This window comes from Carcharodon carcharias, chromosome 20 (genome assembly GCF_017639515.1).
Source record: "Carcharodon carcharias isolate sCarCar2 chromosome 20, sCarCar2.pri, whole genome shotgun sequence".
NCBI classification, from domain to species: domain Eukaryota; kingdom Metazoa; phylum Chordata; class Chondrichthyes; order Lamniformes; family Lamnidae; genus Carcharodon; species Carcharodon carcharias.
Window position 1 is genome coordinate 13,874,880 of NC_054486.1, and position 24,090 is coordinate 13,898,969.

The 24,090-nt window shown below is 44.9% G+C and overlaps 1 protein-coding gene across 8 annotated transcripts in view; it reads right to left on the reverse strand.

Annotated features, from left to right (window-relative positions):
* Window positions 1-24,090, reverse strand: part of LOC121292720 (alpha-(1,6)-fucosyltransferase) — a 748,838-nt gene that overhangs the window by 240,574 nt on the left and 484,174 nt on the right. The window contains exon 1 of one of the 8 annotated variants that reach the window (XM_041215041.1): window positions 15,321-15,379. The exons of the other annotated variants lie outside the window; for them this stretch is intronic. The gene's annotated coding sequence lies outside the window, so the exon portion shown is untranslated. Of the gene's footprint in view, window positions 1-15,320; window positions 15,380-24,090 lie in introns of those variants that run through there. 8 annotated transcript variants of the gene reach the window in all.

Below are 24,090 nucleotides of genomic sequence, written 5' to 3' on the forward strand. Positions count from 1 at the left end.
GTCACCAAGTTCTTTCATCTGCCTAATTGATGCCTTTCTATGTTGTGGATGACTTTTGCTTCATGCCCAATGTCCATACAAATTTATCAATGTTACGTTTCATTAGCTGCTCCTTTGGCCATTTCATTTAAAGGGATCTGAAGAAACTAAGTCAGTCTGCTTAACTCTCGTCACTTGGCTATATAACTAGCAGTTGCCTGAGCACTTTCAACATGGGTAGCAGTGTCTTTCTTGATCATTTTTATTAATTGTGATTGCCCTTTTCATGGACAATTGTCCAAAAATGCCTGACCGCATTAAGGACTTGATAGCTCTATCAAAATGTTAGCTTCCAGTCTGAATACGAATAGAGTGAAGTTAGGTCAAACAGCCTAGCTAGTGCAAATCCCAGTTCCTGAAACTTTCCTAAATCCTCAAGGGAAAAAGACTATATAATGAAGTACAGTAGACAAAATGTTCCTTTTTAAAACACAAACAACTATTAAAACAACAAACCTGCACAAGTCTGTTGTTATGATCCTTTTAGGGATTGTTAATGTTTAAAGAAAAAATCATTAAGATTCGATCATTTTTCTTGGTACCAAACCAAAAGGTATGCAATAGCCTTCCAGAAGTTACTTTAATTCTCCTTAGTGCTCCAGATATTCCTTCAAACTAAGGTTCTTTGGGGCTCCTTCCATTCATTTTTTGCTTCATGACCTTCTACCTTCTCCTCTACCAACCTCACCATTGTGGATACCTCAGCTCCTTGTTTGGTTTGCCAGCAGATAACCAATTGCCTTTCCCACAGCTTCCCAAGCTATCTCTGATGACTGACTTCTGCCACAATGCTCTGTGAGGACCACTGCACACTTCTTCCACTAGCAGCAAGCTAGAGTAAATCTTTCAGCTGTTTTGCCCCTCATGAAATCCAAACTGAGATAGTGCCCTCACCCACATTCCGTGCAGTGAACAATTAAATTAGTCTTTCTCTGTTAGAAACTCAGGGCTAACTATCATCTCCTGTTGGCCCTCTCAACCTGGTGAGATACAGTCTTCAACAAAGCAAAGCTACTATTGCCTCTGTCTGTTACTTGAACTGCCTCCTTCTGCCAGCAAACAAACACAGATAAATTAAACAAAAGAACCCGCTAATCAAGCCTCTACCCTGAATCACTATCTCCATGACAATATGACACACAGAGCCTGTTCCCAGGTAGAAATGCAACTTTCCTTGGTTCTAGGAAACCATTTGAATAATTTCTATCTCTAATGCAATTTTACGACCCTCTTTCCCAGAATTGCTAACTCTGACCTCTTAAGTCAACATGGCCCCAATCTTTGAAATGTAATATACTCCAAGCTTTTATGAATTGCATTTACTTTAGGGTTGCTTGCCAGCCTCTCAATCATATGCCCCCATTTTCTCCAGTTAAAACTTTAGTTTCAAAAACCAAATGTTGTATTCTAAAACATATGAATTACAAACTAGATATTCGCAACCCCACTGTTGATAAAGCCATTTTGGATTGTTAAAACCAAGTGTCAATAAAGTGACATTTTGTCTTTGATGAAGACCTGCAAATTCAGCCTTCTCTTCTCAGGAATCCTCTGTGTGCTAACACTCTTACCTGGAGCGAGAATGAGGCCTATGCTGTCAGTTAACTATTTTAAAATAAACTTTATATAAAAGGAGAGGTTTTCCAGGCTCTGCAGTGAATGCTAGATCAGGCAAATCACATTTACACAAACATACCTGCTATATGTGGTGGGGACTGTATTATTCTAACCCTAGGATTCACTCAGTACCTGATTCTAACAGCTGCAAATCATTCTAATTCTCTCCGCATTATAAAGAGTTTCAGTACGTGCACCTGACCATGATACAGACATTTACAGCATGAAGAAATCATTTTATAGACATAAGTCCATTGAAACATGGTATAATGCACATGCTCACAATCTCTACAAATGTTGTCTCAAGGACATTTCAGCTGAATGGGACTGATGCATTAATAATGGGAACAATCACATCATCTACAATATGAAGTCTTGTGTGATATAATCTGTTATCTCCTTGGTGCACTAAGACAAATTCACTGCACAAGGCTGTTTGCTGACATTTTCTCTGGGTAAATTAGACACAGGGGTCTTGTGGCGGAGCGGGTAGCACCTCTGCCTCTGAGGCAATAGCTGCAGGTTCAAGTCCCGCTCCAGATTCAAGTCCCACTCCAGGATTTGATAGTCAAGGAAGGTGCGTTCATAACTAGGCTAAACAGGTTGTGTATCAACTTGTAAATCCTTCCAGCATATGCCAATGGCAGGCGGTAAGAGGAGTAAGATGGAAAGAAAATTGAAGCCTCTACCATCACTATTCATGGCTCCGGATTACAACATACATGTAAAAGTGCATGCTGCCACAGCAACTCAGACCCCATTGGGGGGCCGATTGGCTGGATGGCCAGTGTGGATCAGATTGGTGCGATTCCTGGTGGGGCTGGGTGGATTCAGGTCCTCTCTCCTTGGCTAACCCATAGTGGAGGTTCTCCGGCAGAGAACTGAAGCAGACTAGGCACAAAGAGTAAGCACTCAATTCAACTGATGCCTTGAATTAGAAAAGCAAAGGTATGATTTTCCCCAGATATCTGTAAACACAGGTACATCCTGCATGAGGCCACCAAATTTTATAATCTGGATCTCTCCAACCTCCAATGAAACGAGGGATTCCAAAAAAATATAATAAACTTAAGGCATCTGCTTTAATTTGCTCTTCAAGTGTCCAGATCCCAAAACACTCCTGGTGAACTTTGGAGTGGGAATTGAAATAAAGCCCTGGAATTTGCGGTCAGGAGCGAAGCAGCACCATTTGTCAGTCACCTCACTAGCAAAGTTTTTGCAAGCTTTAGAGAACAGACCTGCTCTAATCAGCTGTCCAACCCTGTGTTTCACCCTCTATAGGGATTTAAAGCATCTGTGAGCAAGGAAAATAAAAGGAAGTCTCCTTACAAATCAGATTGGAGAATCACTGGGACAAGCAGAGTCTAAACCATAAAGTATTAAACAGAAAATATAAATTCGATTTAAATCATGTGCACAAATAAAGATTGGAAATTACAGATGGGAGAAAGAAATAAGAGACAGAAACATTAAAATACAATAATTTTAAGTTGGTAAAAATATTCTGTGGGGAGGTGACTCCACACTTGTACAATTAATTTTTCGGGGCCAGAGAGGCTGTTTGGTGCTCATTATCACTGTCATGGTTGTCAAAACCTCAATTATACTTGAATGCACCATTCCAAAATTTACCCGTCTTTACTGTGGAAATAGTGGGCATGTATTCCAAATTCATACCAAACCATCCATTTCAGTGTCAGGTCTATGGGTGGCAGTGCACCTTATTGAGGAACAGAGTAACTCTGACAGCAACCTCAGGATTTCCACATTCAAATGTGCATGAGTGGACACCAGAAGTTGCTGTCTGATTTATCCCAGCCCTAATGCTGGCAATCGCTGTTAGCCTCACTGCTATCTTTATTGTTGCACCTGGTCCATTGTTCTTTGCAGCCCAGCAACAAAAAGAAACTGGTTATTATGAGTGTAACTTCGGCCAAAGTGCAGATTTTTAGTACAACAAAGGTGATCATGTCTCTATGAACCAGGAAACAGCATTATAGAGAGTTGAGTGAAAGCAAAATGGCAAAATACATGGTAGGAAATGGACAAAGGGAACCAACAATGCAATAAAAAATAAACTATGCATTAAGCATGTTACCCAACAGCATGGCTCAGATCTTCTGGACTCCAAATAGTCGGAGACTGGACAACACCCAACAAGATGCATTACGGCACCCCTGGGAAACCCCAACGCACTGACTCCGTGAGAACTGCCCGGCAAGTTTGAACTTCCAATCGGCAAATCCCTGGAATCCTCCAAAAAAGTCTCCACCTCTGAGTTAGAGTCGGAGTCTTTGGTCAGTTTTGACCTACTTACGCTGGATAGTCACCCAGAGAATGTTAGACAGAAAAGAACCTAGTCTAACTCCTTGGTAACTACACCACTGACCCCACAATCACACACTAACCCCCCTGACATCCTCCTCGACTACCCCCCGACCCCTCGACTTCTGCCCTGACCTCTGACTCCCCCCGTCAACACGACCTGACTCACCCTCACAACCCTACTTCCCCGACCACCTGACTCCCCACCTGACCCCGCCGACTTCCTGCCTGACTACCCAATTCCCTGCTGAACCTCCAATTGCCCACAACCCGTCCTGAAGTCACCATTCAACTGCCACCCTGCTCCCACGATTCCCCAATGACCCATCTGACCTCACCACCCAATTCTCCCCTGACTCCCCACCCTGAACCCCCAACTACGACCCCGGCTCGGGCCTGACACAGCCTCACCACCCGTCACCCAACCTACCCCCTTACACAACCTATCCCTTTACCTCACCCACTTACCTTCCTGACCCTACTCCCTGATCAGCCCTACCCCCTACACACTTACTTTCTCTTCGTAGCTTTTCAGAGGAGCTTTTGGCTATTTAACTCTTTACTTCCCAGAATACAGCAGCGAGTGCCTTAAAAAGGGGGTGTGGCTTTAGCTCGGATTGTTTCCGTATGAGATTTGCTGCACTGAATTAGTTTGGAAGGATCCTTCATTGGAAGATTGCCCAGAGAAATTGGAGGAAGGTAAGTGTGCATTTGTCTGTCCTATCAGGGTCAGAAATAGGGGTTCAGACCCTGACGGGAAGATTTGCGCAAAAATTTATAAAGCTTTTTACAATCCCTCTCATCACTCACAGGATCACAATGGACAAGTAAAGAAATCCAGTCTGACTCAGGGATTTCAATTAAAACGTAACTTGAAAAAGTCTCGTGACATCTTTCAGTTTTACTCTAACGGCACTTATGCTACGCTTGTCGAGTGCTGCATCAGTTTGGCTCATTTAGTGTTAAATTTCAGTAATAGTCCATGTTCCGACCGAATAGCTTAATCCCCTTGTTTCCTGGACTTTTGGCCTCAATTAAAGATGGAATTTACATAAAAGATCAGGCATTTTAAAACAAAGTTAATTAGATTTAATTAACACCATCAGTAATAGATTGAACAGATGATAAATTCTGAAACAATATGTACCACAACATTAATTGCATGATGCTTTCTTTTTAAAAAAAAACAAGAGCGAATAAGTAGGTTCAAATTTAGGTTTGCCTGACCTGGACCCAGAATTTGTACCTGGCAAAAAAAAATGGTAATGCTGCATTACAGTGAGGAAGCCTGAGAGAGAGTAAAAAAGTGCAGCAAAATATCTAGTAAATGCAGAAAATGCTGGGACTATGCAGCAGCCAGCATAATTTTTTTTATTCTTTAATGGGATGTGGGCATCACTGGCTGGGCCAGCACTTATTGCCCATCCATAATTGCCCTTGAGAAGGTGGCAGTGAGCTGCCTTCTTGAATCGCTGCAGTCCCTGTGGTGTAGGTGCACCCACAGTGCTGTTAGGGAGAGAGTTCCAGGATTTTGATCCAGCGACAGTGAAGGAACAGCGATATATTTCTAAGTCAAGATGTTGTGTGGCTTGGGGGGTGGTGTTCACATGTATCTGCTGCCCTTGTCCTTCTAGATGGTAGCGGTCATGGGTTTGGAAGGTGCTTCCTAAGGAGCCATGTGCGTTCCTGCAGTGCATCTTGGTATACACTGCTGCTACAGTGCATCAGTGGTGGACGGAGTGAATGTTTGTGGATGAGGTACCAATTAAGCGGGCTGCTTTGTCCTGAAGGAGAAAAAGTAGTTTTATCTTCAGATCGCTACTCTTGACAATCACCTGAAACTTCCCCTTTCAGGGAGTCACTGGGTGACCACATTTCTCTCTATTTCAGTTTGAAATGACGATCAGCTGAGACAGGAACTACTTCTTGTCCTACATGGGAAGCATTCCTAAATTTGCCCTACCTTAATTTGAGACTGCACATAACAAACAGCTGAAGACCCCTTTCTTTGGGGTGTGAACCTCCAGTGGAATTGGCTGTCATTATGTTTAGTGTGGGTCTGGATCAGGTACCAAGTGTTCCACTTTGATTAGACCCTAAGATCAGATCCAAATGAGTACTCTCTCTCTACCAGGTTTTTTTTTGATATTCATTCATGGGATGTGAGCGTCGCTGGCTAGGTCAGCATTTATTGCCCATCCTTAACTGCCCTTGAGAAGGTGGTGGTGAGCTGCTTATTTGGACCGCTGCAGTCCATGTGGTGTAGGTGCATCCACAGTGCTGTTAGGGAGGGAGTTCCAGGATTTTGACCCAGCGACAGTGAAGGAACGGCGATATATTTCCAAGTCAGGATGGTGAGTGACTTGGAGGGGAAATTCCAGGTGGTGGTGTTCCCATGTGTCTGCTGCCCTTGTCCTTCTAGATGGTAGCATTAGTGGGTTTGGAAGGTGCTGTTTAAGGACGTGTTCTAAAGATGTGTTCTTGTGGCTGTAATATGGATTATAGGGTAATGTCAAGACAGTAAAAGACTGTACGCAGCTCCCTAATGGCCAAAGAAAGTAATGTACTTGTAGTTAGGAAATTGTTGCCATTTGTTGCAACGGGCCTGCAGAAGAAAATCAGTAAAAACTAGGAAATAAGAGTACTGGTCCGAACTGGTCTTGTATACCTTAAAATGGAACTGGGAAATAAGAGTACTGGTCCGAACTGCTTTTTCCTTCTGGGACCTTTCTCACCTACTTTCAGACTGTAATTTGAGAAGAACGAAGTGCATCAACGCAGCAACTTCTTTGTCTATAGAACACCACAAAGCGACTCTCAGCCAATGAACTACTTTTGAAGTGAAACCGCTTTTGCACTCTAGAAAAATAACCAACATGGGAACTCATTCTCACTCTCATTTTCTACGCCGCATGTTTCTAATCTAACATATTGTTATCCCACCGGAGCCTTTGAAAACTTGACAGTCAGGTTGAATGACTGACAGTTGCTCGTAGTTGATTTGACTAAACCAGAGTCCTTGGTCGTGAGGACTGCCATAGTGGCGGCTCCCATCCTCACTAAGCGCGGCTCCCCGATTCTCCCTGACACTTCCCGACTCTCCCGTTCCTGTAATCTCGTTGAGCGCTGAGAGGTTTGTTTTAATGTCGTTTCCCATGTGACTGGCCTGGCCTGGTGCCACCTTAGAGCAGCCTCTTGCTGCTACCCGGGTTGTGGCAGGGTCCTGAGCAGGAGTGCAAGTCTAGGTGTGGGAAGCAGCAAGAGGGTGAGTCAGGGAGCGGGAGGTCAGAGAGGGGCAAGAGGCCACAACTCGAAGGTCGGGGAGCGGGAAAGGCCCCAATGATGAGGGCTGGGGAGAAGGAGGATCTGCAATGACCAGGGCATCAAGAAGCAGGATTGGTGGCAGGCAGGGGGTAACTTAAGTAGAAAGTTACATTTTCCTTTCAAAACAACATAAGCTTAAAAATATAAAAGTTATTTCATTTACCAATGTAGGAATTTAGCAATTTAGAATATTGCGACTTGAGTAAGTTGTGCATTATTCAGCTTCTAAAAAGTCTACATTGCATAGATGCATTTTTAATTCCTTATATTTTCCTGGTTGTTTTATTAATGCTGTAGTTTTTTAACTGTACATGTGTTTATTCTTAAGTATAATATGTGATTGGTTTTAGTTACACGTGTCACTCTAACATTACATCATGAAGGATTTGTAAGCAATGATAATTTAGTAAAGTAGTTGATGTGGCTTTCACATTGCAGGTTTTTTTTGTTAAAGTGGCCCTTGCTTTAAAACTAATGAAGATCATCGGAATAAACACTCGTACACCATCCTTTTAACTTTTAAACAATATATTTCCAAGTCAGGATAGTGAGTAACTTGGAGGGGAACTTCCAGATGGTGGCGTTCCCATGCATCTACTGCCCTTGTCCTTCTAGATGGCAGTGATCGTGGGTTTGGAAGGTGCTGCCTAAGGAGACTTGGTGAGTTCCTGCAGTGCATCTTGTAGATGGTACACACTGCTGCTACTGTGCGTTGGTGGTGGAGGGAGTAAATGTTTGTGGATGGGATGCCAATCAAGGGGGCTGCTTTGTCCTGGATGGTGTCAAGCTTCTTAAGAGTTGTTGGAGCTGTACTCATGCAGGCCAGTGGAGAGTATTCCATCACACTCCTGACTTGCGCCTTATAGATGGCGGACAGGCTTTGGGAGTCAGGAGGTGAGTTATTCGCCGCAGGACTCGTAGCCCCTGACCTGCTCTTTTATTTATACGGCTAGTCCAGTTTAGTTTCTGGTCAATGGTAACCCCCAGGATATTGATTGTGGGGGATTCAGCGATGGTGATGCCATTGAATGTCAAGGGCTGATGGTTAGACGCGAATGTTACTTGCCATTCGTCAGCCTAAGCTTGGATATTGTCCAGGTCTTGCTGCATGTGGACATTTGGGATCTCTTGAGATTTTCTCCCAATAGAATGATTGGCAATTTATTGAACTAGGAACATGTGCAATGAGAAATAACTTGGGAGACATTTGGAGTGAAGAGGAAATGGCTTTGAGCAATAGAATTCTAATGACTAGGAACTGGGTAGGTACATAGGAAGCGAAGTTCATCTCTGGTAGCTTGCAAAACCACAAATGGACCGCCATTTGACATTAACCCTTAACCTCAGGCAGAATGTATAATGGGCAAGCATTCCATTCTCTACCAGCCATTCTGCATCCCCATGGAAATAGACTTTCACCTCACTGAACTCCTGTACATTGGAATACAAACAATGGGAAGGAAAATGCAAGACTTTGGCACATTGGAGCTCTCAGACTGATACAACTGATTTCACAAATTAGAATTCCATGCTTGAATCAGACCTGCATTTGCATTTGATTGTATTTTCCTGTCTTCTGGCCAACTGTCAAGATGAAAAATAGGTTCCATCAATAAAACTTCTGAGTGTTTTTTTTTTAATCTCTTCTCTTGTGTGAAACTGTCCCGAGTAGATGCATATTCAGATTTTGGAGAGGCGGTCATACACAATGCTAGAAGCTAATTGGCGTGTGACTAGCATATCCTCCAGCAGGCATGAGAACGAGAAGAGGAATCTAATGGAAAACAGCATGCCTTAACTGATTATATTTGTGAACAATGCTCAGTCAGGCACAGAAAATTAAACTGCTCCAAAATGCACTGGAATTAAATTCGACAAGTAAATGCCAATCAAACATTCTTTTTATTTAATGGGGTCATTAAAAAGAGAATTGCAACTTCTGTAGTACATTCAAAAGCCCAAATGAGTGGCAATTAAGTTTAAAAGCTTTTACATTTTTGTATGCCTTGGAAGAGTCAGAAGGGCTTGCGCTGTTCAATCAATGAGGAAATGTAAAGAGCAGAATGACTAACAATGCATGGGTGTAAACAAACACCAACCATTGCAATATTGGGTTATGGGTTTATAAATAGAGGCATTATGTACAAAAGCAAAGAGATCGCGCTTGAATTTTATAAAGTCCCTGGTTCGGCCTCAACTGGAGTATTGTGGAGAATTCTAGCACCAAACTTCCAAAGAAATATACAGCCTTATAAATGGCACCGAGGAGATACACATGAATGAGGAATTCTGGTTGTGAGGAGGGCTTGGAGAGTGAGGACTGGTTCTCTTAGGGACAGAAGAGGCTAATCAAGGTTTTCAAGGCGGGAAGGGGGTTTCGATAGAGTCAGTAGTGAACTGATGAGTGAGTAACTAGAGGTCATAGATTTAAAATCACAAGCAAAAGATCTAAGAGGGGAGAAGAGGGGAAATGCCAGAATCCAGAAGGTTCGGCCTGAAAAGGTGGTGGAAGCTGATTCCATAACTAATTTTCAAAAAGAGTTAATTTATTCTTTCATGGGACGTGGGCATCTCTGGCAAGGCCACCATTTGTTGCCCGAACTCACTCGCACTTGAACTGAATGGCTTGCTAGGCCATTTTGGAGAGCAGTTAAGAACCAACCACATTGGATTCACATGTCGGCTAGACCAGGTAAAGATGGCAGGTTTCTTTCCCTAAAGAGCTTTAGTGAACCAGATGGGTTTTTTTTAAAACAACAATCAGCAACAGTTTCATGGTCACCATCACTGAGGCTAGCTTTCAATTCCAGATTTTATTGCTTGAATTTAAATTCCACCAGCTACCATGGGATTTGAACCTGTGCCGCAGAGGATTAACCAGGGCCTCTGGATTATTAACTCAGCGACATTACCATTATGCCACTGCCTCCCCCTTGGATGGGTACTTGTGGATGAGAAACTTGTAGGGTTACAGACCAAAGCTGGGAGGGCAGGACTAAGGGTGGCTGCTCTTTAAAAAGAGCCAGCACAAGCTCTATGGGCCGAAAGTCTCCTTTGATGTAACGGGTTGCTATGATTTTATGATTAACCATGGTACATCACTAATATTCTTCAACCATCTCCCCCACCTTTTCCCAACTTCTCTCCCTTCTCTTGAAGACACTGAACATCAACGCAGGTACCAAACAAGCCCCCTGTGAGTTACCTCAACCAGGCAGTCTGGGAGCTTTGGGCCTGGGCAGGTGAAGGCACATCAGTGGAGCAGTGAAAATCAGAGATACACAAGAGGCCAAAAGTGGAGGAGCGCAGAGAGGGTTGTGTGGCCCAAAAAATTAAATTTAGCTAAAAGAAAAATGTTAAATTTAATTATATTTCTTTTAATAATCACTTACTTTAAGTGGTTCAGATCTCAAAGTTTACTCTTTGAAGGTACATCTTATTGCCCATGAAACATAAGATTTTCTAAGCTTTATGTTCAGATTTGCAGAGATAAGTTGTTTTGTAAGTGCTAAATATCCTTCCTTTGCATCAGGATGAACGTGGTCATTAAAAACTTCCTGTGCTCATTATCTTACAAAAAGTGCAAAAGGGCTGCCGGTTGGGAGACTACCACGGCAATATTTTACATTCTGTCAGTGCTTGATTCAGGATCTAATGATCCCATCTCATTCCATGTTATTTATATACACCAGAGTGCTACAAAAGTAAGGCACAACTAAAGCATTCAATGATTCGAAGATTCAGCTAAGTCATTTGGGGACTGGTAGAATCATACCATCCAACACAGGAGGCCAGTCAGCCCATATTGCCTGTACTGGCTCTTTGAAGGAACTGTCCAGTTTAGTCCCACACCTCCTGCGCTTTCCCTGTAACCCTGAAATTAAGTTTTCTTCAAGCACCTGTCCAATTACCTTTTGAAAGGTCCAGGGGAATTTGATTCCTGCACCCTTTCAGGTAACACATTCCAGATATTAAGCCCCCTAGTCACTGACCTACATTGTCCTATCGAAACACTCATAATTTTGAACTAGGCCTCCCTTTAACCTTAAGGAGAACAACCACAGCTTCTCCAATCTTTCCACATAACTGAACTCCCTCATTCCTGATATTGTCCTGCTGAAGCTCCTCAGTGCCCTCTCTAACACTCTTGACATCCTTCCTAAAAGGTGCGGTGCTCAGAAGGGGACACAATTCCAGTTGAGGCCTGAACAGAGGCTTGTGAATGTTTAGCATGATTTTGCTTGGGTCGTTTATACATGGACAAGCGAAGAAACAGCTCTCGTACCAAGCGCTGGGAGACCGCACTACAGCGGCAGAATTTGACGCCGATCGGGCTGGTGCACACCTGACCTCATCGGGCGCGAGATGGCATTGGGCGAGTGTCCTGATGTCATCCCACACTCGCACGATATTTCAGTCGATGGGCACGCGCAGTCGGAAGTGCGCCCACCGAAAATTAAGAGGGCAATTAAGCCCATTAACGGTGCAATTGTCTGCCATTTTAGGTAGCCCGTCCAACCTTACGGTTAGCGGTCGGGTGAATGGGCCAGGCGGCCTTTGCATTTTTCAACAAACTTCATCCACGGGTGGGATGAGATTTCCGTCATGAAATAAAATATAAAATAAATTTAAGTGGTCAGCATCCTCATAGAGTAAATTTTCAGGTGACTGATTATGATGCATGGACACTTATTTTCAGCTTCTGAAACCATTATTTTTGCTGTTTCAGGTTCATCACCCTGAGGCAGCTCTCTGCCTTCAAGGATCTTTCTGTCAGCGCCGGCCTGCGCCCACGTTAACACCATCTCCCGCCCTCTTCAGGCCCCCACCCTGGCAACGCTGAGCTTTTCAGTGCGTGTTTCATGTTGGCTGGCCATTAATTGGCCAGCGTGAAATCGCAGTTGGAGGCTGATAGCGGTCTGCGGTCCATTTCCCGGCCAATCCTGGACCCTCCAGTTGCGCGCAGGCCCGCCAACCTGAAAATTCAAGCCCACATTTCTCTCCAGGCCGTCTGCCACTATCCTGTACATCCCTTAGCCCAAGTTATCACTATTCCTTTAATAGCACGTGCTTCTAGTTTCTGAATATGTTTGTTATGAGGTATTTAGTCAAATGCCTTTTGAAAGTCCATGCATATGTTCAGTACATTATATTCACCAACCCTCTCTGTTCCTTCAAAGACTTCAATTAGTTTATTCAGATACAATTTGCTGTTAACAAATCCATGCTGGCTCTTCCTTATTAATCGATCTTTCTCCTATATGAGAATTCATTTTGTCTTTGATAATGGTCTCCACTATGTTTTCCATTACTGACATTAGGCTGACTGGTCTGTTTCTCCCAGGTTGGCGTTTATTGCAAGAGGAATGGAATGTAAAGATAGGGAAGCTTTACTACAGCTGTACAGGGCCTTGGTGAGACCACATCTGGAGTACTGTGTGCTTATAAAAAAAAGATACAACCACTTTCAAAGGAGTTCAAAGAAGGTTCACTGGGCTCATTCCTGGGATGAAGGGGTTGTCTTATGAAGAATGGTTGAACAGGTTACACCTATACCCATCAGAGTTTAGAAGAATGAGAGTCCCTGAGGGGGACAGGGAAGATACCAAGAGGATGTATCCTCTTGTTGGGGGGACTAAAACTAGGGGACATAATTTAAAAGTAAGAGGTCTCCCTTTTAAGTCAGAGGTAAAGAGAAACTTTTTCACCCAAAGGGTCGTTGGTGTGTGGAATTCTGTTCCCCAGAAAGTAATGGAAGCTGGGTCTTTGAATTTATTCAAGGCTGAGTTAGACAGAATTTTGTTAGGCAAGGGGGTCAAGGGTTATGGGGGACAGGTGGGAAAGTGGAGCTGAGACCACAACCAGATCAGCCATGATCTTACTGAAAGGCGGAGCAGGCTCAAAGGGCCAAATGGTCTACTCCGGTTCCTTTGTTCCTAACCTCCCCTCTTTCGAATGGGCAGGGGTGGGGTGGCAATATCTGCAATCTTTCTGTTCTCAAGTAACACTTCCAGATCCAAGGGGGATTCAAAAATTATGTCAGAGCTTCCGCTAAATGACCCCCGATGCCTCCAATATTGTGGGCAGGAATCTCACAGTCAGAGAGCACCTCCCACCATACTGGTGTCAGTAAAAAGAATCGATGTTCCACACCTGCGTCTGAACCAGGTGTTAGACATGTTGCAGATTTAAATAAGAGGGTCTGATGTATGTATGATCCCAATGACAACATCATCCAGGACAAAGCAGCCCACTTGATTGGCACCCCATCTACAAACATGCACTCCCTCCACCACTGACGCACAGTGGCAGCAGTGTGTACCATCTACAAGATACACTGTAGGAACTCACCAAGGCTCCTTAGACAGTACCTTCCAAACCCATGACCTCTACCATCTAGAGGGACAAGGGTAGCAGATGCATGGGAAAACCACCACCTGCAAGTTCACCCCTAAACCACACACCATCCTGACTTGGAAATATATTGCCGTTCATTCACTGTTGCTGGGTCAAAATCCTGGAATTTACTCACTAACAGCACTGTGGATGTACCTACACCACATGGACTGCAATGGTTCAAGAAGGTGGCTCACCATAACCTTCTCATGGGCAATAAATACCGGCCTAGCCAGAGATGCTCACATCCCAGTAAAAGAATAAAAAAAATCTCTATGAAGTGCCGTCTGTAATACTGCATTGCCTGGGTTGTCTACCTTTAGGGAAACGAGGTCTACATGCTGTCCAGCAAATTGTCCTTTGACGGGATCACTATAACCGAGGAACATGTACATACGATACATATAAACATACAAACAAGGAACAGGAGTAGGCCATTCAGCCCCTCAAGCCTGCTCCGCCATGTAATAAGATAAGATCATGGCTGATCTGATAGTAACCTGAAATCTGCAGCCCACCTACCCCTGATATCCTATCATCCTCTTGCTACCACCTATCTACTCACCTCTGCCTTAAAAATATTCAATGATCCTGCTTTCACCACCTTCTCAGGAAGAGAGTTCCCAAAGACTCATGACCCTGAAATAATCTTAGCCCTCCCTGCATCCTCACCATATTAATATCAGCACTCATCACACTCACTCTGACTTGGACTTACTCTATCCTTGAACATCAAAAGCCTTGGAGGGGAAGCGGGGTCGGCAAATATTTAAAGACACACCCAAGGTGAAGAAAAACGTGGCTCTTAGATGCAATTTCACCAACTGTTTGGGAGCCACAGACAGAGCCACACGACTACCTCTGTGTAACTGGTGTTTGAGACATGGACATGATCCACCTCTGTCTCTAGTCTCCAAAACTCTGTTCAAAGTAATAAATCCATTACCACTGAAATTTCAGTATAATGCTGCTCCAGCTGAATGTGAAACTCAGCAGGAAGCATTCAAAGAATGCTGACAGCACAGCCTGCAATGAAAAAGCCAACAAATGCAAACCGTTTTTACCAACTACTACTTAGGAAACAACTTTAAAAATGGACTGAATTTGGTAACATGCTGTTAAGCTGGCTTTTACATATAAAATGTATATATTATATATGGGGGGGGAGCTGGTGCTGTGCATGCTTTTTTGCAAAATTATACCTTGCTCAGAACATTATTCTGCAACCGTATTAATGATATAACCCAGCTGATGACTGGTGCAAAACACTCCTATTCACTGCTGAAGAATTAGTAAAATGGATCATTTTCTCTAATGGCTTAAAATCTCTGATTTACAATCGGTACCCTTGCAGTTTCTTGAGACTTCCCTCGCATTGTTTTATTGAAGGTATTGGAACAAATGCTCTGTAGCATTAATGACAACAGCGAAGGTTAAGGCACACCATCAATTTATATAAACTGCCAGCAACATCTATAGCACCCAATTTAGAAACGCTGAACTCTTCTGAATTGCAAAATTCATCATCATGGTGTCTTATTTTGCAGAGAGTTAAACTGCTAACTGTAACTGGATACTTCTGAAGCAAATCTCTATCGAGAATTATCAAAAGGGTTTACCTTTTTGTTACAGCTACTTTCCTGAGTTCGACTCACTGAAGCCGCCAGCTGCCTAAAGGAAGTGTGTTGTTGATCACACCAGCAAATATTTCTGCTACATCCTGTGCTGTCTATTCACTACACTGGTTGCCACCTCTTTAGGAAATTGTATATTTACGACACGTGTATTTATCCTCAGACACGCATCAGCCTTCTAAACTGCTCGAAACACAGAAGTGACAGCCCATCTAAGAACATTGTGCCGTTATTTACTGCTTTATCATTTCACTTCTTAAAAACAAGTAGCATTGATTGCCAAATGTGTTTTCAAAACAAAAAAAAAACGAAGAGAACTGAATCCTTTTCATTCCGAATTAATTTTGCGGCTCATTTTGATTTCTAGGACAGAACATTCCAAATGCCAGCGGTAAAATAACAAGTGTAACGCGGACCTAAAGTTGAGCAGAACTGTCTGACCTTTAAGTAAATGGATACATGAAGCAGATACTCCATTGCTGGCATACTTCACATTGCAAATTTACAGAGGTATTTCTTTCACCCCAAATTCATGTAACGCACTGCCACTGAAACCAACAGCTGTTGGGAGTAAAATGAATTGGGTTCTCGGCTAGAACAAAATAACCCCCAATTTCCATGGAAGTTCATCAATACGGCATGAATTTTGTGCCTGCGTGTGTGCATATCTTGGGTTTACATACATATCGAGGAGGTACCTCACTCCGTAAGGTCTGTATTGAAGTAGGCCCTCAGTTACTTCTGAACTGAGAATTGGACAACGCTGTACTCTGCAGGTAACATTCAGTTCCTTGGCGTAGATTATAACAGCCGCTGTTTTGCGGTCAATTTCAAATGTCAGACAGGAGGCGCAAGCATAATGAAGCAGCAGGTCAACTGGGATTGTCAGGGAAACTAGGAGTGGAGCGGCAATCTGACGGGGTGATTGCCCTGTAGTTTCCAAGGAGTAGCAGCTCCACTCCTAGTTTCCTACGCTGCACATTTCTGGCCGGCTCTTCCGATCCCGGCTTCTTCAGAAAACGCAGAGCGTGCCTTCAATGGAACTGCTTCCTCGAAGCATTGGATCATCGGGAGAAGATAAGCCACACCCCACCTTTTTATGGCACCAGCTGGTGCATTCTGTTAAGTGTTCACCAACACCACGGAAAAGCTTTGGGATATTTAAACAGCTTTTCAGTGTCTTAGTGAACGAGTGAATGGAGGAATGAATGCGTGAATAAGTGGGAGTGTAAGCGGGTAAGGTGGGTGAGCTACGTGGGTAGGTTTGGAATCTAGGTGGGGTGGTAGGCGGATGGATGGGTCAGCAGTTGGTCGGATCAGGAGGATTTGTCAGCTCAGGAGCTGGTCAGATAAAAGCAAAAAAACTGCAGATGCTGAAAATCCAAAACAAAAACAAGAATACCTGGAAAAACTCAACAGGTCTGGCAGCATCTGTGGATAGGAGCACCGTTAACGTTTGGAGTCCGAAAGACCCTTCAACAGAACTAAGTAAAAACAGAAGAGAGGTGAAATATACGCTGGATCCTGACTGAGAGAAGAACAAAACTTCCTCAAGGTAGGCATTCCTTGAAGAGAAGTGGCAGTCAATTAAACACTAAGATAAAAGCAAAAAACTGCGGATGCTGGACATCCAAAACAAAAATAAAAATACTTGGAAAAACTCAGCAGGTCTGGCAGCATCTGAAGAGAGGAACACAGTTAATGTTTCGAGTCCGAATGACCCTTCAACAGAACTAGTCAGGTTGGATTGGGGTGGAGGGGGAGTTGGGTGGTAGGGGCTAGTCAGGACAGATCATTGGGTCAGGTGGGGAGAGTCAGGAAGTCAAGCAGGCAGTCAGGAGGGTCAGTTGTAAAGTTACCCAGGAATTAGATTAGGACTTTTCTGTCTAACCTCTCCTGGGTAACCATTCAGCTAAGTGAGCCGGAGCTGTCCGGAGTCTCTGACTCCAATAGAATTGGAACATTTTCAGAAGGTCCCAGGAAGCAGGGGGAATTGCCCATCGGAAGCTCAAGCTTTCCGGGCAATTCCCACAGAGTGAGTGGGTCAGGAATTCCGAGAATTCCCAAAGCGCATCTTCGGGGGGGGTTCCATCCCATCTCCGACAATCTGGAGATCTAGGCCGATAAATCACAAAGCCAAACTTTTGCAAAAAGGTGAGTGGTTTTCAATTATTTTAAATCTCTGAAGTAGAAGAGAGTGTTTTTTTACAGTTAAAACAGCAAAACTGCTTTTGTCATTTTGCTTCATTAGAAACAGTGTGCACAAAAGTCGCTTATAAAGGGCTTGATCATAAAGCAGTTATGTTGCGTAGTACAATCACCAGAAACACCCACTTCCCCAAGGGTATGCGAGCAAGATGCACCACAACCACTGGTGGTTGTCAGCAGCTCGCTCATTCTTTTGGCCCCCAAAACTTGAATCACATTTTCTTGTTAAAATACTCATGGACTGGAATAAAGATACCTCAGTGTTACAGTTTGGGTCTAACCAATAAAGACATTTATTGGTCTTGTGTAATCTGTACGTGGTCAAGTCAAAATATCATTGCCATTAATGACACTAACAAAAGAGACCATTTCCTTCGTGTAGTCATGTGATTTTATAATTGTCCTTTGTCTGGTTGCGACAAATATCTAGTTCATGGTTCATGTTAATATTTTAGGGGTAATTTTTAGTTCTGGGAAGACTGAAGTTTAACTGTAGAAAATAGGATAAAGGCAACAAAAGCAACTTGGATAAAAACAGAAAATGCTGGAAAAACTCAGCACGTCTGGCACCATCTGTGGAGAGAGGAACAGAGTTAACGTCTCGAGTCTGTATGACTTTTCTTCCGAGCTCCGCCGGAGCTGAGCCAGCCAGGAAAAAGCGACTTCCCTGTGCCCCCTTCTCCCCTCCATCTTCTTTGATGTCCTACGGGTGATAACTCAGGAGCGCTGTGCAAGGTGGTGTGCACTCGCCTCTGAGTTGCCCTTGAAATTCAGGCACATGCCTTTTAAAGGCGATTGTGAAGCACTTCGTTCTGCAGTCATGCCAATGTGGGCTGTAAATTTGTTGTGGGGGGTGATTCTGGCGAGCAGGCCTTATAATTAGATGCAAATGTATTCAAATGATGTTCCCGGCATGTGGCGGTGGGAAACGTGGCCCGCCATTGATGGATGGAGCGGACAATCGCAATTGGTTTCACAACAGCGTAAAACCGGTTTTTGGCCTTCTGGCCATATTGTCATCCCTCCGCCCGCCATGACGCCTGACGCCAAAGGGGCCGGAATATTCCAGCCGTGGTGTCTACACTGCTCACAAACAAGTGCGGCGCGGAGAGAAGTTTTGTTTTGGGAGGTAAAGCATTCAGTGAACCCTGAAAGGCTGTGTTGTCATGGGGGTAGGTGGAGCTTAAGAAAGCTCTCTGGTTTCATGTTATCTGACTGTCCTGCAGGAAGGGAGGAGGCCATATTGAAAAGGTCCTCCTCTTAGCAGGCTCCAGGCAGTTAGCGCTCAGAAAAGTCCTGGGAGCCTCTGTGCGGCCAAGAGACTCGAGTTTGGAGAAACACAAGGGCAGTGCCAGCTTAGTGAAGTTAGCAGTCTGCGAAAGAGCTGGAATTGTGTTGGTAATTCAAGACAGGAACGCAGTTTTGTGAATCCCATGGAATGCACTCTTAGGACGAAAAATTGAGCCATCAGGAAGTGAGCAGTCGTTGAGGCAGTCTGAGTTAGAGTGGCTTTTGAGGGAATTCAGAGACTAGATCTTCAAAAGTGAAGAGTGAGGGAGACAAAGTTTTAATGAAGTATTGTGACTCACAGTGGTCACTGATATCTGGATGTGTTGCTAAGGAATCCATGGGATCTGTCTTGGTCGCATCTGCCATTTAATGTGCAGTGTAGTGCGTTCAACTACAGCTTGCCTGTTAATTCATATTTACCTCGTGTTAGTTCTGAATTTTAGAGTACTTGACAGATATTGTAAATTGTTTTACTTTTTTGACTTTGTATGGCAAAATTTATTTTATTTGTTTAAAACTGAGGAATCTTGTGGCTTTATTCCACTGGTGGGTAACTGGGATTTCAAACTGTCTAAACAAAAAGTTACTGGTAGATTGTAACAAGGGGAAGCACTTTATTCGTTGCATTGCAAAGTGCAGTTGTATTGCTGGGTCTTTCTCATTCTGAAAGCACTAAAATTGTAAGTCCCCATGCAGATATGTGAAGAAAGATTTCCCTCCTCTCGTTCATGACTGCAGTTTCACAGTTAATGGCATTTGTCTGTGACAGGAAGTATCTGGCCTGGTGGTGCCTCTGGCTTCTACCCAAAAGCTGCCAAGAATTTCCAGCTGTACAATGTTTGAATACGATCAACACGGCCTGAGTTTCAATCTCAACCATTCACTTGAAACCTGGTGCTCTCCGAAGCATTTTAAGGTTTAAAGATCATCTCTGAAAGGACCATTTCAAATGCTTTAATGCTTGACCTTTTGTTTTTAAGTCCATAAGAGCATTCTGACTCGTTTTTTTTTGTAGGCATGAAGAAAGCCTGATGTGGACCAGCCATGATCTCACTGAATGGTAGGGAGTACCCCAGGGGCTGAGTGTTCTATTCCTGTTACGAATGTCCCTGCAGAAGGTTTAAATCATAAGGCAAAGCTGTACCTGTCCTCAAAGGTGCACCAATCACCGAAGGTTAGCCTTTCTTTATAAGGGTTCATATTCATTTAATTCTATACACGAGTAGACCATAGCGTTGGAAATGAAGCATGAGCATCTTTATAGCAAGCAAGATTTCTCCACCTTTCCACATGAAAGTGTCCAGAGGGTTGTCCTTTGCCATTAGCAGTAACAGCATCCTGCTGTCTGTGGCCCACTTTGGATGTCACATTGATACAGGGCACAATCCCTGGTCACTCAGTTGAAGACAGGTGCTTTCTGAAAAAAAGGGCAATAGCCATCCAAGTTCTTTGCTGAGGCACAATTCCTAATTCAATGTCTCCGACCACATGATTTTATGGATCTTGGTCTGTGTAATATAAGGGGTTAACATGGTGTCCCAATACATGCAAGATTGGATCCAGGCACCAGTTGACCTTGAACACAAGACGTTGCTAAGAGACTTCCTGTTATCTACTGAAGGGAGTCGGAGCCGAAACCGCATGGGAACAATGCCCAGTACTAAACAATGTGTTGGACGAGTGCCCAACGCGGACTCAGTGAACTCGGCAAGTAGCGCATATATAAGCCTGGAAAGTCCCCAGTTCGGGGAGTCTGCTCCGGGTTAAGCTAATCGCTGAGCGTGGGTCACAGGCGGCACCTCCGCAGAACTGACGGCTCCCAGTTCCAGTAATTCGTGGAGTAAGTATATAGCCAATTATGCCAGACCCGTTGTGAGTATCGGACCTGGTTTCTATCCTATGTAGGCTAGGTAGGAAACAAGCAAAATAAAATAATATTATCCTAGCAAGCTAGTCTCCTGTTCTTTGTTTCCGCATCAAACTACCCGCCTGCGAACCTGATCCTCATAATTTCTTAGAACATTTTGGCGTAGTCGGCAGGATCAATCGCAATTGAGGAGGGATTTTGATGCGAAACAATGTTTGGGAAAAGGAATAAGAAACCAGAAGGGCAGGCCGAGGCGGTTGCGGTCCCAGGATGGCAAGGGCCGTGGCATAGTGTAGCGGCCTGTTTGCGGAAGGGTGGGGGGCGACCGGAAAACTGGGAGGCCGAAGGCGTAGGAACCACCCCAGGGTCGCTGCTGTCCACCCTTGAGAAAATCCCGGTCCCCTCAAGGAACCCCTTGCCAGGGATCCAGAGGCGGATGTGGGCTTGTGCGGCGGCTTGTAAGCAGCAGTCTGACAGGCGTCAGAAGTTGGAGGCTGAAATAGCAACCCTTAAGCATGAGCAGGGGCTCAGTAGCGGGGATGCCTCCGTGTTAAGACAAGAAATTATAAAACTAAAGGCAGAAATAGCAGCACTAACGGAATTAGCGGGGCGGGCGATCACACATTTGTCGTCTAGTAAGCGGAAGAGTGAGCGAAAGCGCCCGCGCTCCGTGAACCCCACTCAAATAAGGGCGTTTGTGGCACAGCTAAATAATGGGGACGGCTGGGATATTGACCACTGGGACGGGAATATATGGGGGGACTCGGATGATCAGTACGAAGATGAGCTGCCACCCCAGGTGCGAGCGAATCCGGTCGTCCGGAGAAAACAGGTTCAGAGACGGCCTCCTGTTAGGTTTGAAGTGTTGTTGGATGATGAGGGAAATCCCCAACGAAACGAGCGAGGCGAGCCTCAAAAGACCCGCCGAAATCCTGGGGAGCCCATTGAATTGTGGTTGGTGAGGCTTTTGGAAGAAGGAGGACAGCAAGTCCAGGTAGACTTTCAGGATGCGCCCAAATTTGGGGGATTGGCCAAAGATGCGGCAATAGACCTGGCATATAGACGACAGGCCAAAGATATGGTAGGGGAGAGGGGTACGGGGACTCTGTTCGGGATGTACGCCCGAGCGGTAGCAGAACAATACCCGTTCCCGTCTGACTGGCCACCCCTGGAAGGAATATGGACCACGATTAAGGAAGGAATACAAAGATTGACCCGGCTATGTGTACGGGATGCCTTGTTGTTAGGAGTCTTGGATGAGGTAGAAAATGTCAACGTGAGCAAACAAGCCAGGGATCACCTGGTAAAAACGGCTCCCCCACATTATAAGCCGTTACTACTTACCATAATGTTGAGTGGCAAAGGAGAAACGTTGGGGGAGGCTCGGAGTATGATGCGGGAGATGGGAGGACTGGGAGACTGGGGGGCGCAGGGCCGGGGTAATAATGGGACTAGGGAGGGACGTCGCTCGGAAACTCGAGGTGACTCTAGATCCAACCCCAATCAAGGAGCCAACCCCGGACCCTCCCGCCGAGCCCTATGGCAAGCGTTGATGCAAGCACAAGTCCCGGTTGCGGACGTTGATGGGAGACCCACGAGAGAGCTGCAGGAAATGTGTAAACGAAAGGGACTTAAAGTGTCCAGGGTAGAAACTGAGGCCCGTGAACCACGGGTGACGGCAGAGGAATTGGTAGAGCTACTAATACAGAAATGCCAGTTCAGGGAGGCGGGGAACGTTGCTTCAGATAGAGGGAAAACCCCCACCCGACCGCAATGGGAGTCCTCCGAGGAGGAGGAAGGAGAGGTGACAACCCCTTACAGGGAATGTTGCAAGGTAGACCGGCGCACTCGCAATGCGAATAAGAAGGGGAAGAATAAGAGAGGAAGGGGTGCTAAACGCCTGTACCCGGCGTTGTCAGAAGAGGACGAGTGGGAGGACCAATAGGGATTGGGCCAAGCCCCGAAGATTTGCCCACAAACGAGCCAATGGTCGGCCGATGACATCAGACCACATGTGGCGGTGACCATTTATTGGCGCAAATCTGTTCAGACGGTTATGGCTCTAGTGGACACTGGGGCGGAGGCCACCCTAATCCATGGAACTCCCCATAAGTTTAAAGGAACCCCAGTCACATTAGTGGGATTGGGAGGAAACTTAATAGAAGGAAAAATGGTGCAATTACCCTTAGGGATAGGGGCAATGCCGATCAGGACCCATTCGGTAATCATAACACCGGTCCGCGAGTGGATCCTAGGAATGGACGTGTTGGCAGGGCTAACCTTATACCTGCGACACGGCAAATTTGAATTTGGAACCTTAATCCATTGTCGCACGGTATTGGTGGGAAAAGTGAAAATGGACCCCTTTCCCATCCCAATAGCCGAAAAGGTGATCAGCCTGCGACAGTATAGAATTCCTGGTGGGCACAAAGAGATCTCCGCCACCATTAAGGAATATTTAGAAGCGGGGGTACTAAAAACGTGTTCGACTGCTTGGAATAACCCGTTGTGGCCGGTCCGTAAGGCTGATGGATCCTGGCGGATGACGGTGGACTATCGGCAATTGAACCGCCATACCCCTGCCCTGACGGCGGCGGTACCTGACGCCGTTACCATTATAGGACGAATACAACATCACCCTGGTACTTGGTACGGAGTGATCGATTTAGCTAATGCCTTTTTTACTATCCCAATCCCCGAAGATAGACAGGAACAGTTTGCCTTCACGTGGGAAGGTAGACAGTTCACATTCACACGGTTGCCTCAAGGCTATCTGCACAGCCCCACTATATGTCATAGGATAGTGGCGGAACATTTGGCAAGGTTCGAAGTGCCGGACCATGTAATGGTCTCCCACTACATTGACGATATAATGATACAAGGTAGTGGGCAGGCCCAGATACAAACACTGTTGGACGCATTAGTCCAACACATGAAGGGGTACGGATGGGAAATCAACCCGGCAAAGATACAAGGGCCTTCCCAGACTGTGAAGTTCCTGGGGATAATTTGGAATAAAGGGGAACGAGAAGTTACCGAGAAGGCCAGGGATAAAATTCAGGCCTTCGCAGTTCCTCACACGCAAAAGGACGTACAGCAATTTATCGGACTATTTGGCTTTTGGAGGCAACATATACCACATTTGGGACAGATACTGAGACCATTATACCAAATTACCAGGAAGAAGGCAGAGTTTGAATGGACTAACAACCATCAACTCGCCTTCGAGATGGCCAAACAAGCGATACAGCAGGCTGTATCCCTAGGAAAAATACAGTCAGGACCGGTCGAATTGCAGGTTTCGGCACAGGGAGACTATGCAAATTGGAGTCTATGGCAAAAACAAGGACGCGTAAGGAAGCCGTTGGGGTTTTGGTCTCGTAAACTACC